Source organism: Camellia sinensis, chromosome 13 (assembly GCF_055761805.1).
Source record: "Camellia sinensis isolate YWXY chromosome 13, ASM5576180v1, whole genome shotgun sequence".
Taxonomy (NCBI): Eukaryota; Viridiplantae; Streptophyta; class Magnoliopsida; order Ericales; family Theaceae; genus Camellia; species Camellia sinensis.
Genome location: NC_138973.1, coordinates 150,981,955 through 150,997,893, shown reverse-complemented (window position 1 = coordinate 150,997,893; position 15,939 = coordinate 150,981,955). Strand labels below are relative to the sequence as shown.

At 40.6% G+C, this 15,939-nt stretch overlaps 1 long non-coding RNA gene across 1 annotated transcript in view; it reads right to left on the bottom strand.

Moving 5' to 3' along the window:
• LOC114310543 (uncharacterized) overlaps positions 1–13,976 on the bottom strand; it is a 42,869-nt gene extending 28,893 nt beyond the window's left edge. Inside the window, exon 1 of the long non-coding RNA XR_003646162.2 lies at positions 13,898–13,976. This is a non-coding gene — a long non-coding RNA (uncharacterized LOC114310543). The remainder of the gene's footprint in view (positions 1–13,897) is intronic.
• Positions 13,977–15,939: the final 1,963 nt, after the last annotated feature.

Below are 15,939 nucleotides of genomic sequence, written 5' to 3'. Positions count from 1 at the left end.
CACACCGTTTATTATCTTGTACGTGTTGTTCGAGACTTGGGTCGGACAAAGCCTTGTCTGCCTCAAAAATTCGCAGATCAAGGGTTGGACCGGGAAGCGAAGCCCTCCTTCCACGATGGATACGACCGTGAAGGGGCACCGATCTAGGTCACCCCATGGGGTATCTCCCTTCTTGGCCATGTCACACCCCAAACTTGCCCCTAAAATTTCGGGCATGACCTACTCAGAAACAGACACTTCCTGCTATATAAAATATCCGGGGCCTGAACGGAAGCGTTAATATAATAGAATAACATGCAGACACATCCATTGAGCTACTACAAATATGCCAGGTCCACGACTCGGAATTAAACATCTAGTGAACATGCATCTGAGATTAAGTTACATACACATTACAAGTCCAGAAATGTACTGAACAGCCTTTCGGCCCAGAAATATATTGAACAGCCTTTCGGCCCAGAAATATACAGAAATGTAGTCAACCTTACATTGTCACCAAGTTCTTATCAATACATATGTTAATGTCGTGTCTACCAGAAAACAGAATGGTCATAACAGATATTAACGGTAAATAAATGTACATTCTGCGTACTATTACTCACAGTGTTGTTGCGGAGCGGTGGTTCCTCTGGTGGTGTGTCCTACACACATAGATAACACATATTAGTTTCTTTCTTCTTTTAAACCATTTCTTACATTATTACATTTCAATTGCATGTACAATCATAAACAGGTATCAAACACAAATTCCCAAAAGAGTTGAGGGTTAAGTACGTAAAACGGAGCGAACAGAATTTTTGACCTGGGCGGCACGTGCGGCCATAATCTCCGCTCGTGCGGACATGTACCGCACGTGCGGTCCCCCTCTACCGCTCGAGCGGCCAAAAACAGTATGCATTTTCCATTTTTCCCCTCTTGGCCGCACGTGCGGCCATGACCTTCGCATGTGCGGTGGTGACCCCTGTTTTGGCAGCTCAACTTCAACACAAATTTTAGCAATACCAATTCATTTTTCATGCAAACCAGGATTAAACTAATGCAATACCTTAATCCAACATCACCAATACATGAATTACAACTTGAGTATCACAAGATAAACATGCTTAGGGGTTTAATCAAATCACAACCTTTCCAAATTTCATCCTTGGATTCAAATTCCTCATGTTCATAAAACATAATGTCATGGGGTTGGCATAAAACCAAAGATTGAAGTATAAATTTCATACAACACCTAAATTAGGTGTCAAAGCAACCAATTGATGAGAACCCTTTTTAATCAAACATAAATCATAAACATAAACCTCAACTACAAACCTTAAGTTGTTAAAACAAGAATAACCCTTTCTTAAGTCCAAATGAAGGTTGATTAGGTTGAATTGAACTTACCTTGAATTAAATCCCACAACTCTCCTCAATTTTGACAAGCTTCTTGTTGAATTTCTTCTCCCCCAATTCTTCTTCTCCACACTCTTTATTTTCTCTCCCTGAAGATATTTCTAGTTTTTTTATCAAGCTTAAGAGGCCTTAAATTGACATATTCATATATAAGAGCATATAGGACAAAATTCAATCGTTTAATCATTTCGAAATTGAAATTTCGTAAACATGCTTAATATTACTTAAAAATTATGTTGATCACAGATATATAACCAATTTCAGATAATTAAGCCGTTAAGGCTTCCAATTTCTGATTCAAACAGTTTAAGTGCGACAGATAATTTCCTTATTCAACAGATAGGAACTCATATTTCCAAGTTTCACTTAATTCAACATACTTTCACATAGAGTTTCACAATGAGCATTCAAAAGCACAGAATAGAGGGCTAAAAAGATACCAGAATCATGTACGAGGGTCGGGTTATTACACTCTCCCCCCCTTAAATAAGTTTGGTCCTCCAAACTTTTTTTACCTTAGGGCGGAAATAGATGCGGATATTGGTGTTGCATTTCATCTTCCTTTTCCCAAGTTGCCTCGGTTCCGTAATGCTCTTGCCATTCCACTTTTACCATTGGAATTTCTCAGTTCCGTAACTATTTCACTTGACGGTCTAGAATTCGAATTGGTTTTTCCTCGTATGTTAACTTGTCGGTCAACACAATTTGGTAATAATCAATAACATGTGACGGATCTGGAAGGTATCCTCGAAGCATAGAAACATGGAACACGTTATCAATCTGACCCATATGTGGCGGAAGGGAAACTTGGTAGGCTACTAGACCCACTTTTTCTAAGATCTGGAAGGGACCAACATATCGGGGTGTTAGTTTACCCCTTTTTCCGAATCTTGGATGTCCTTTCATTGGGGTAACTTTCACAAAAACATGACTGTCCACATCAAACTCCAAATTCCTTCGCCGGTTATCCGCATAACTCTTCTGTCTACTTTGGGCAGTTTTCAATCTTTCTCGAATAATTCTAACCTTTTCAGTTGTCAACTGGACAATCTCTGGCCCTAACAATGGCCTATCTCCAACCTCAGCCCAACACACGGGAGAACGACACGGTCTTCCATACAGAGCTTCGTAGGGTGCCATTTCGATACTCGAATGGTAACTGTTATTATACGCAAACTCAACCAACGGCAGATGAGTTTCCCAACTTTCTTGAAAATCCAAAACACACATTTGAAGCATATCTTCTAGCGTCTGAATTGTCCTCCCGGATTGTCCATCTGTTTGAGGGTGGAAAACTATGCTAAACTTTAATTCTGTACCCATTGCATCCTGTAGACTTTGCCAGAACCTTGAAACAAATTTTGGATCTCTGTCTGACACAATTGAGACCGAAACACCGTGAAGCCTTATAATTTCATTCACATAGATCACAGCAAGTTTATCTGCATTATACTGAGTCTTCACAGGCAGGAAGTGGGCGGACTTTGTCAATCGGTCGACAATGACCCATATAGAATTCATCCCTTGAGGTGTCCGTGGTAAGCCTACAACAAAATCCATGGTCAGATGTTCCCATTTCCATTCCGGGATTGGAAGGGGTTGTAATAATCCTGCTAGTTTCTGATGCTCTGCTTTTACTTGCTGACATTGTAAACACTTAGAGACAAACTCCGCGATTTCTTTTTTCATACTTGGCCACCAAAAATTTTGTTTCAAATCCCGGTACATTTTGGTACTTCCTGGATGCATTGTAACTCTTGAGGCATGTGCTTCTTCCATCAATTTCCATTTAAGTTCTAACACATTAGGAACACATACTCGGTTTTGAAATTTAAGCACAGAATCTGTCAAAGTGAACCCCAGTTTCGGTTTTGTCTCCATTTCATCACATATCTTCTTTAGAGCTCCATCCTCCATTTGGCGTAATTTAATCTCCTCAAGTAATGTCGGTTGGGCCATCATTGTTGCCACTGTTGCTTCTTGACCATGTATCACCAAGTCGACCCCCATCTTATTCAGCTCACTTATCAACTCCTTTTTCTCTGTCAGTAGACTTGCCAAATTTCCCACATTTTTTCGACTAAGTGCGTCTGCCACCGTGTTGGCTTTACCAGGATGATAGTGGATCTGTAAATCATAATCCTTAATAAGTTCCAACCACCGCCGCTGGCGCATATTCAACTCTTTTTGGGTAAAAAGGTATTTGAGACTTTTATGGTCGGTATAAATGTCGCAAGTAGTCCCATACAGATAATGTCGCCAAATCTTTAAAGCAAAAACTAATGCAGCTAGCTCAAGATCATGCGTGGGGTAACTCTTCTCATGGGGTTTAAGCTGGCAAGAAGCATAAGCGATGACTCTTCCACTTTGCATAAGCACACAACCAAGTCCTTTATGTGACGCATCACTGTAAATCACAAATCCCTCAGTACCAGACGGTAAGGCAAGGACCGAAGCTGTAGTCAACTTCATTTTTAATTCTTGGAAAGCAGATTCCCGCAATTCCGACCATTCAAATGCAGCTCCCTTTTTGGTCAACTGTGTAAGTGGTACAGCAATTTTGGAAAAATCCTGAACAAATCTCCTATAATATCCGGCTAACCCCATAAAACTACGCACTTCAGTCACATTAGTCGGAGTCGGCCAGTTCACAATCGCCTCAATCCTGTTTGGATCAACAGAGACTCCTTCCTTAGTTATAGCATGTCCCAGAAAGGCCACTTCGCATAGCCAGAATTCACACTTCTTTAGCTTTGCGTACAACTTCTTTTCTCGGAGGGTTTGAAGAATTAAACGAAGATGATTCTCGTGAGCTTCTGCATTCTCTGAGTAAATGAGGATACCATCAATAAAGACCACTACAAACTCATCTAGATAAGGTTTGAAGACACGGTTCATCAGATCCATAAATGTTACTGGTGCGTTAGTAACTCCAAAGGGCATAACTAGAAATTCATAATGACTGTATCGGGTTCGGAAAGCTGTCTTCTCAACATCATCAGCTTTAACTTTCAATTGGTGGTATCCGGACCGTAAATCAATCTTGGAAAAGACCTGCGCCCCTTGTAATTGATCAAATAAATTGTCAATCCGCGGTAATGGGTACTTATTCTTGATAGTTACTTTATTAAGCTCCCGGTAGTCTATACATAATCGGAGTGTTTCGTCTTTATTTTTCACAAACAGGACTGGTGCACCCTACGGAGAAACACTCGGGCAGATAAACCCCTTATCCAGTAGGTCTTGCAACTGAGTCTCCAATTCCCTCATTTCAGCTGGTGCCATTCGATACGGGGTTTTAGAAATGGGTTGGATTCCCGATAGCACTTCAATTGTGAACTCGATTTCACGGTCCACTAATTCTCCTGGCAAATCTTTCAGAAAGACGTCCAGAAATTCACAGACAACTGGGATCGCATCAGTATTCTCATTCACTATTGGCCCTTCCAAAACACTACATAAGTACCCCTGACACCCTTTCTGAATTAATTTACAAGCCCTTGCTGCAGAAATCACATATGGTAGAGAAGTTACTCCCTGTCCTTGAAAAGTAGATTCTGATTGCCCTGGAGGGTGAAATTTGATTTGCTTTGTCAAACAGTCTATAGTGGCACTTTATTCACCCAACCAATCCATTCCCAAAATAATGTCAAAAGAAGTCATGTCAAGTGGTAATAGATTAGCATATACAAGGATATCCCCAATGAGAAGTTCACAAGCAGAATAGACAGAAGTACAAATCATGGAATTTCCCATAGGTGAAGATACACACAACACATAAGTCAATTCTTCTTCAGGTTTATCTAATTTTTCCGTAAATAATTTTGACATAAAGGAACAGGTAGAGCCAGAATCAAATAAGACGTAAGCAGAATGACAATGAACCATAAATGTACCTGACACCACTGTTGTTGCATTCTGTACATCTCCCGGAACCAACGCAAATACCCAGCCTTGCCTTGTAGTGTCCTTATTGTTAGCAGGTTTAGCAGCTGACTTGGCATTAGGAGTCGGTGTAGACCCTGCTGAGCTTGTGGTGGCCTTATTACCAGTTTGTTGATTCTTTTGTGGACAGTCTTTTATCAAATGACCCATTTTGCCACATCGAAAGCATGCTCCAGACAATCGGTGACAAATCCCACGATGCCTCCATCCACATTCTGGACACACAGGAGTTGAATTTTGAGGAGAAGTAGTGGTGCTGGAAGTCCCTGAATTTTGCTTCTTGTTTGGTGGAGTAGTTGACCCCTTGAACTATTGGTTGTTCTGCCTCTTTCCTTTCCATTCAGAAATCCGAGTCTGAGCAGCAATATTCCCTTCTGCTATAACAGCCCTTTCTAACACATCAACGTAGGGGTGCAACTCGGGCGGGCTCAACCTGAGCAACCCGAGCCCAGCCCGAGGTTTTTTAGGGCTTGGGCAACTATATCTTGTAATCTGGACGGGCTTGGGCAGATTTTTGATGCCCGAATTGCAATTCGGGCCGGGCTTGGGCAGAACCAATGGTCAACCCGAGCAACCTGAACCCGAATTAAATTTAATATATTATATAAATTATATAATATATAATATATATAAATTAAGTAAAAGAGTTAGTCTTAATTTTTATTTTTTATTTATTTTTTTGGTTAGTCTTCTATTTAGTAAAAGAGTTAGTCTTAATTTTTATTTTTTATTTTTTTTTGGTTAGTCTTCTACCATTAGATTAGCATCTTTTATGTCTACCCTTAGATCTACATACAGGTTTCTGGACTCGGGCAATTCGGGCTAACCCGAGTTCAAAATACAAAGCTTTGGCCGGGCTTGGGCAGCAATGCTCGGGTTCATGGTCAGGCTTGGGCACTGCCAAATACAATTCGGGTTGGGCTTGGGCAGACCCCCAACCCAACCGAACCCGCCCGAGTTGCACCCCTACATCAACGTAGGTAGGTAACTTCAACACATTAACTCGGTCCAAAATAGTGCCCCGCAATCCTCCTTCGAATTTCCGCGCCTTCTTATATTCTATATCTACCATGTAAGGTGCAAACCGGGCTAGTTCTGCGAATTGAGCTTCATATTCGGCAACAATTTTGTTTCCTTGTCTCAATGTTTCAATTCGGTCACCTTTTTATCTCGCATACTCTGGGGAAAATATTTATCATAAAACAGTGCCAAGAACCTATCCCATGTCAACCCCTGGTGCATTGTTCTTGTAAGCATCCACCACCTCCGTGCTTCATCTTCAAGAGTGAAAGCAGCAAGTTGCACCCTTTGAACTTCAGTACAAGGGAAAACTTCAAACAATTTTTCTATCCCCAACACCCATGCCTCAGCCTTCATTGGCTCAATTCCTCCTTTAAACGAAGGTGGTTTCATCTTTTTAAACTCCTTTGTAAGTGTAATAGTACGGTCCTCAGCGTGAATATCTTGCACTGCAGGTGGGGGTACTCGTGGTGGTGGCGGCTGTGGCTGTTGTTGCTGTTGTTGTTGTTGCAGGGTTTCCGCTATCTCCATAATCATTCTTTCCATCCTGTCCAACCGTGCTGAGGTAGCATCTTCCTGGTCTTCGGTCCTTGTTCTCACCATAGTCTACAAAACAATCAATTACAACATACACAAAAGACTACAATAGACATTGATCATCATCATTAGCGTTAGCAGAAAACGTTTAACGTTGCTATCAATCTTCCTTTACTACATGATGCCTACATCTTTCTAGACATCCTGAAGCTCAATGGATCCGTGTGTGAGATAGCAACTCGTTCTCTGATACCACTGTCACACCCCAAACTTGCCCCTAAAATTTCGGGCATGACCTACTCAGAAACAGACACTTCCTGCTATATAAAATATCCGGGGCCTGAACGGAAGCGTTAATATAATAGAATAACATGCAAACACATCCATTGAGCTACTACAAATATGCCAGGTCCACGACTCGTAATTAAACATCTAGTGAACATGCATCTGAGATTAAGTTACATACACATTACAAGTCCAGCCCAGAGGTTGGGCATATAACAAACATTAGATACAAATCTACTTCAGCCCACAAAACATTAGTACAAAATGACAAAGTCTAGCAAAACTGCACTAGCATGCAAAGGGCTTCTCGAAGTGCCTGGTTGTCCTTAGGTTGACAAAAGATAGATGATAACGATGCTAGGACTGACCTCCAAGTTGATTACCTACAGAATCAGAAAAAATTACAGAGTGAGACAAGCTCAGTGAATGATAGCACTTAAGCAGTTTAATAACCAACTTTAACCACAATGCATAACAGTGCATTCACAAAAATGAAATCCAAATAGTGAGTCTGATATTGTTTTAATTTCAGAACGGCCTTGGGCCTAGTATTACAGCTATAACAGAACAGCTTACTGGCCCAAAAATACAGAACAGCCTTTCGGCCTAGAAGTATACTGAACAGCCTTTCGGCCCAGAAATGTACTGAACAGCCTTTTAGCCCAGAAATATATTAAACAGCCTTTCGGCCCAGAAATATACAGAAATGTAGTCAACCTTACATTGTCACCAAGTTCTGATCAATACATATGTTAATGTCGTGTCTACCAGAAAACAGAATGGTCATAACAGATATTAACGGTAAATAAATGTACATTCTGCGTACTATTACTCACAGTGTTGTTGCGGAGCGGTGGTTCCTCCGGTGGTGTGTCCTACACACATAGATAACACATATTAGTTTCTTTCTTCTTTTAAACCATTTCTTACATTATTACATTTCAATTGCATGTACAATCATAAACAGGTATCAAACACAAATTCCCAAAAGAGTTGAGGGTTAAGCACGTAAAACGAAGCGAATAGAATTTTTGACCTGGGCCGCACGTGCGGCCATAATCTCCGCTCGTGCGGACATGTACCGCACGTGCGGTCCCCCTCTACCGCTCGAGCGGCCAAAAACAGTATGCATTTTCCATTTTTCCCCTCTTGGCCGCACGTGCAGCCATGACCTCCGCACGTGCGGTGGTGACCCCTGTTTTGGGCAGCTCGACTTCAACACAAATTTTAGCAATACCAATTCATTTTTCATGCAAACCAAGATTAAACTAATGCAATACCTTAATCCAACATCACTAATACATGAATTACAACTTGAGTATCACAAGATAAACATGCTTAGGGGTTTAATCAAATCACAACCTTTCCAAATTTCATCCTTGGATTCAAATTCCTCATGTTCATAAAACATAATGTCATGGGGTTGGCATAAAACCAAAGATTGAAGTATAAATTTCATACAACACCTAAATTAGGTGTCAAAGCAACCAATTGATGAGAACCCTTTTTAATCAAACATAAATCATAAACATAAACCTCAACTACAAACCCTAAGTTGTTAAAACAAGAATAACCCTTTCTTAAGTCCAAGTGAAGGTTGATTAGGTTGAATTGAACTTACCTTGAATTAAATCCCACAACTCTCCTCAATTTTGACAAGCTTCTTGTTGAATTTCTTATCCCCCAATTCTTCTTCTCCACACGCTTTATTTTCTCTCCCAGGAGATATTTCTAGTTTTTTATCAAGCTTAAGAGGCCTTAAATTGACATATTCATATATAAGAGCATATAGGACAAAATTCAATCGTTTAATCATTCCGAAATTGAAATTTCGTAAACATGCTTAATATTACTTAAAAATTATGCTGATCACAGATATATAACCAATTTCAGATAATTAAGTCGTTAAGGCTTCCAATTTCTGATTCAAACAGTTTAAGTGCGACAGATAATTTCCTTATTCAACAGATAAGAACTCATATTTCCAAGTTTCACTTAATTCAACGTAATTTCACATAGAGTTTCACAATGAGCATTCAAAAGCACAGAATAGAGGGCTGAAAAGATACCAGAATCATGTATGAGGGTCGGGTTATTACAGGCCAGCTCTAAATAGACATTGTCTGGAATGTTGTACTTCCTACGAAACTCGGCTAGTGCATCGGGCGAGCTCACCATGAACCGGTATTTCCCCATCTACCTTGGTTTTACTTATTTGGTGGTTTAATTTGTATCTCGGTGAAAAATTCTGGTGTATTTGCTCGGAGTTTGAGCTCCACCAGTGGTAATGCTGTAGAGGCCTGGTCGGTCCTAGTTCTGCATTGTTAAAAAATAAGCCCAAGAGTTAGCGCGGCATAAATTGCACGACTCCTGTTGGTTCTCTTAGCTCGGTCAAAATCCCCCATTATATGTGACCGGTCTACCCCCTATCTCGGCTCGTCTATTCGGCCGATATGGCTCTCCTAGTTCGGTTATGACTCCCTATATCCAGCTCGGTCGCGGCCTCAACGGGAAGCCGCAAACTAATCTTTGCTCGGCTGAAGTCTTATTTATGGATCCAAGTTACCTATTTAGCTCGGTCCTTCCCAGATTCAAGTTGTTCATCCTAGATTCAAAGTTGGTACGTTTTACTCGAAGAAACAAGGGGCATGGGAGCCCCATCTTCTTTTCCGATTCCAGTTCCAGTTCTTCCTAGGGTATGCTACTATTGCCCTAAACGAAGTGCATGACGAACACGAAGAACACAGGCTTGAAAACATGAAGAACACGAAGAACAAGGAGGAAGGAGCTTACCGACAACGGAGTCCAAGAAGGGATCAGTCGATCACGAGCTCTATTGCAGCTCCTGAGGGAGCAAAAACGAATGTAGAGGAGGCAAAGGGGCAACAACGGGAGCAATGGCAAAAGTTGGGAGGTCTTGAGAGCTAGGGTTTGGGGGCTTGTGGTTGGGGATGAACAGTGGGGGGTGTTTGACCCCTCGTTTATGTGTATAAAAGTGGTGGGAAAGCCAATGGGCAGCAGTCGTTTGAATTTCGCGCACGAAAAGACAGCTGTAGGGCTGCATGTCACCAATGGCGTGAGGCCACATGGCACCACGAGGGCGACTCTGTTAGTACGACTGTACGACCCTTGACAAGACTACTGAAGCAATGACCGACCAAATGGGGTAGCTCAATAACGGCTTCGAAACCAATCACGCTCGGCTTGGTACTGGCGCAACTCAGGGATCGTTAGCTCGGTCATGGTGGTAACCCCAATCACGATTAGTTCAGATGGGATTAAGGGGCAATTGAGAGGGCAGATTTGCACCGGACAGTACGGCCGAGCTACGGTAGCGTAGGTGTGGCAAACCTCTCGGTGCCGAGCTATCTCCTCGATCGGCACGGCCCTCCGGTCTGTCTTACACGGCCGAGGTAGGTTTGCCGACCAGGCATGGTCTAAGGCCTGGCCGAGCTGTGACTGTTAGGCATTTGGCGGTAGGCGTACGTTAGCACGGCGCGACTGAGCATATGACAGTTCGGAAAGAGTCTAGGCCGGGAAGAGGTCGGCATGCACCCGACCGGATAGCTCGGAAGCTCGGGTTATGATTTTCTCCCAAGGAATAGGCCGGTCTTGGTATACCGGTCAGGTGTGCCACTTGAGCCAATGGCATGAGGGGGAGGATATCTGCTCCAAGCACGCGTCAGTACCGTTTGGCAGTTTTGCATGTACTGGATGGAGGATTTGGCCTTTACACGTGTAAGGTGGTGAGAGACGAGCACGGCCACCTGTCCAGGGAAGGATAGCAGAGGTAGTGCGCGTACAATCCTGAGGCTGCATGGCCAGCCTAGAAAAGGGAGAGGAAGATGAACGTGTCACGACCCAAACCCGGCCCTATGGGTTTAGCACCGTAACCGGCCAGTAATCCGAGATTACCGAAGGCCTGCAGAACAGTAATACAGTAAAACAGAGTACAGGGCCTGGCGGAAGCCAATACAGTAAATAAATAGTGTCCATTGAGCTGTGACATTCTGTATGCAAAAAGGCTTTTCATACATTTATACATAAACAGTACAGAACAGTATACACAATATTTACAATTATTCAGACTAGGGACTCAACCCTATATAACAGTACAGTAACACTCAGTCTATACAGAACAGTAAAACAGTACAGAAGGGGGAATTGTAAAAGACCCCTAAGCCTTAACAGATAGGCTCGGAACCTCGCAGTGAGGCACAAAGGCTGGCTTGGCAAAACTGGAGTCTAACCCACGCTCCTAGCTCCGATCTGGTGGCTGAGCACCTACATATATATATAAACAGTGAGCTAAAGCCCAGTGAATAACATAAAGCGTAAAGGGGTTTAGAATGAATGTCCTTACAGTAATGAAAACAGTTCAATTCAATCAGTATTTCAGTTGTTCAGTACAGCAAACAGTCATATGTGGTACATCCATTAGCATAACAGTAACAGTAGGTCTTAAAAGACCGAACAGTAATGATGGCCATCAGTCAGTAAACAGTAGTGGTTCCACGAGGGAACCGACAGAGATCTCTGTAACAGTAACAGTGACAGTAAACAGTAGTGCTAAGGATGCCACAGTACAGTTCAGAAATAAAGGACATACATTCATTCAGTGAACAATATCAGTTCAGTAAACAGTTCAGTTCAGTAATCAGAAGATAATCATTTGTGAACATATCTTTACACAATCGTTACTCACAGAGTTCTGGGCTACAGTATGCCAGAGCGTGTCTCCCCAGTTGCCAACCCTACACAGTTAACAGATTGAACACACTAAGCTACACAGTTGGGAAATCTCATAACTTAATCCCTAATTTGCCTTGGTGTGTTCTACAACGATATCCTCATCTAAATGTCTTAAACTAGGCCTAAGAATGCCTAGGATGGGATGAGGATGCAAAAACACACTTAGAAAATATTTTGCAAAGTTGCTGAAAATAGGAGCTTCGCTCGAGCGAGACTTTCTCTGCTCGAGCGTAAGTCCAAAATCAAAGGCTTCGCTCGAGCGAGGAATCCTTCGCTCGAGCGGTCTGCAAAACAGTAAAAGTACTGGATGCTGAGATTTTACGCGCGATGGTCGCTCGAGCGGAGCCCTGGACAAAGGTGCTCGCTCGAGCGGGGAATCCTTCGCTCGAGCGAGGAAGCCAAATCTGGAATTTCCAGATCTGCCTCCCAAGCTCAAACCAAGCATTCTACCACTCCAAACTCGACCTCTTGGGCCCAAATTCTGGAAAACATCACTAAATTCAATGTATAACAAGTTTCAAAGCTCAATTTATGAATTCAAGCCCCAAAGGTGAGTCAATTAAAACCACATTCAAACCCATTTTCAAGAATAACATTCAAACATGTCATGCATGAGTTTTTAAACCAAATTAAAGCTCCAAAGCTTGTTCAAATGAGCTCATTTCTTCAAAACCAGATGAAAACATGGTCTATAACAACAATATGAGCATGCATGTACCAATGTCCATGTAATCAACCTCAAAATGCAACAATACTAACATGCATGCAAGAAATGAGCTTCAATCCACCATTAATGAACCAAATCATGGCTTAGCTCTACAAATGAGGCATGAATCATGCAAGAACTAGCTCAAACACATCCATAAAGGTTGAGTTCTCTTACCTAGAGCCTCAATTACAAGTGTAGGACCACAAAGCAACAATCAACCTTCAATTCTCCAAGTTGTTTAAGCCAAATCTCAAGAACTACACAAACTCTCACTCTCTCTTCCTCAAGGTCGGCTAGAACAAGAGATATGGCTGTTGGGAATGTTCTTCAAGTGTGTACATACAAGGCTCAAGTATGTGTATTGAGTGGGCCACTCATGTGGCAAAATGGTAAATATGGCAAACTCTTTAATTAGCTTATTTTAATCTAATTTAATCATACCTAATCAGTTTTCAGATAAATATACCATAAAATCACATTAATTATGAGGGTCACGGAACATCAATCGGTTTCTAATTCGGCCGCCGATAAGGCCTTCAATTAGCAGTTTAAACATATAAGCATGAACAGATAATCATACAGGCAAACAGATAGAATGCAATTTAACTAACATATACTCAATCAATTCGGTTTCCAATTTCAGTCAGTCAGTTCAGTACTTTAATCAGTTCAATTATCAGTCAGTTATCAGTCATTATCAGTTTCGTTTAACAGTAATCGGTGATTATCGGTAATCAATCGGTCATTAATCAGCAAACAGTATGGGGGTTGTTACAGAACGTTAGAGGTAAGCAATTGATGCCATCTGAAACACACACACTCTCTCTCTAACGGCCTTCTTCTTCTTCCTCAAGTGATCTGACTTGATCGTCGAAGGGTCTATCCGGCACACCACCGCCGGGCAGCTCACCGTTCTCTGTGTTGCCAGGTTAGACGCCGTCACGTGAAGCTTGGACTCCAAGGAGTACGGAAAGCAGAGGATATTTCGCCCCCGTACATTTATCTTAGTGAGGGTTTGACAGAGTTTCACAAGCAACTTAATCTGCCTTCGTCCAATCAACACCTTTTGACTGTGGTGGTTTCGAAACCCTAGCTTCGTAGAGAGAGAGTGAGTGAGTGAGTGAGTGAGTTAAAGAGAAGCAATGACAGTTTCCCAAAACAAGAAAGAGAAGCAATAGCAAAAAGTTGAAATCATTTGGTGAATCGCTTCTTCGATGAGATGATTCAGAGGAAGGAGAGAAAGAAATAGTGTACCAAGTAAATACCCTTCTTCTTCGATAAGACAATTGAGAGAGATTGAGACCGAGCTCCTTCAAATTTGCTCCATTAGAACCCTCTCTCTTGGTTTTGCCTAAGTATCTTCTTCGAACCCTCTCTCTTCTCCTCCCCTTCTCAATTTCTATGTTCCTTTATGATTAGAAGCCAAATAGTTGGTGTATTTTGATATATTTATTTTTGTCTAATATATTTTTGGGTTTGGGGGTTTGGCGCTAGAGTATTTCATTGTGGCGCTTATTTTTATTTCGATCATACTATTCACGACAGAAATTGCATGTTGTGAAAAGTAAAATATTTTTAACGACTAGTATATGTGCATTGTAGAAAGTGTATTTTTTAACGGCTCGCTTTTTGTGCGCCATGAAATGTTTAATATTTTTAATAACTGGTATACGTACGCTATGTATAGTTGATGTATTAACAGTATGTCATATGCACGTCATAGAAAGTTTTATTATTTACAGCTAACATTGCAAGTCATAAAAAAATCATCGTTATTAGCATTCACAACTTACCCAATAGACACATCGTGGTTGGGAAATTATTTACGACAAGCAAAAAAAGCAAGTCATCAAAGTAAGAAACCACAGCTTGCATTTACTGTATGTCATTGATGTGAAGCTGTAAAAACCCAGTTTTGTTGTAGTGGTATTCTTATCTTCTTGTTGGCAGGTGCTTAGTTTAATCTATTTTGTTGCATTCTCTCTAGCTGAGCCCTATATTTAGTTGTGAGGTTGGAAATCAACACCCACAAAGACTTTTGGTTGTCTTAAGAAGAAGTAAAAGATGCTTTGTTTGAAGTCATATTATTTTGTCTTTTTCAAATGTAATGTTTGGCATGATCTAGTATAGTGCAAAAAGTCAAAAAGTTACAAAAAAGCCAAAAAGTCATACTTTTTTTGGTTTCCATGCAGAGGCATGGCTGAGAAGCCTTAGATGGAGAAAAGACAAAATTGCCCTTCTTTGGAGGCTGCCAACTACCACATGGCAGTTGCTAAACCCTAAATAATAATAATAAATAAATAAATAAATAAAACTAATTTATCAGCGTATACATGTGAAAAAGTGCTGATTTGAAAGGACATGATAATATGGGTGAAAAGTAAATTTACAATCTATTCATTATTTTATATCACATTTTTTTGTAAAAAGTAAAAAATTTAACCCAAACATACATCTTTTGTTTACTTACTATTTTAGCAAAAAAGTCAAAAAGTACACTTATTTAGATCATTCCAAACAACTCTTATTGATGGAACTTTTGCTTTGTAACTAAATTATAACTTTGTATTTATTACTTTGCCTATATGTATATTTATATCTTTTGTGAACCTATCATTATCCTGCCGTCAACTTACATAGATCTTATGCTAATACCTTGTTAAGATCTTTTAAAAAGGTAACTTTGCTATACTAGGAGATTAGATTTTCAAGGAAAACTATATTGACTCATCTGATTTTTTATGTGATCTTACTTAATTATTGACCAAAAGACTCATTAATAACGTTTTCTAGACCTAAACCATTAGACTAAGATTTGGAACGTCACATTTGGAGTGCAATGAGGGAGAAAAAGTAGATTTAGAGTGCAAGGTGAGTGGAGAGAAACATGGAGGAGTGAGAAAAGTGGGTTTGTAGAAATGTTATTTTGAACAGATAGAATCATGAATCTAAATATATAAAAAGGCGCGTGGACCATCCTTATGGACGTGGGATCGTCCTTTCGAATTCAAATAAAAAACGGGTAGGCCTATAGCCTTACAAGTTTATTAAAAAAGTCTTGTTTGGTGTAACTGTTAAAATAGATTATAAATTATGATTTTAATCAGAAGTTGTTAATCTGTTTGGTATAGTTGTTGGATTATAGATTTAAGTTGCTGAGTAGTGTTTGTTAAATAAGTTGTGAAGTAACTTTTTCAATTAATTTTTATTTTTTGTTATTCATTATTTATCTACATTTCTCATAAAAAATAATAATAATATTTTATAGTCCATTTGTGTCTTTTTCTATTTTTAAA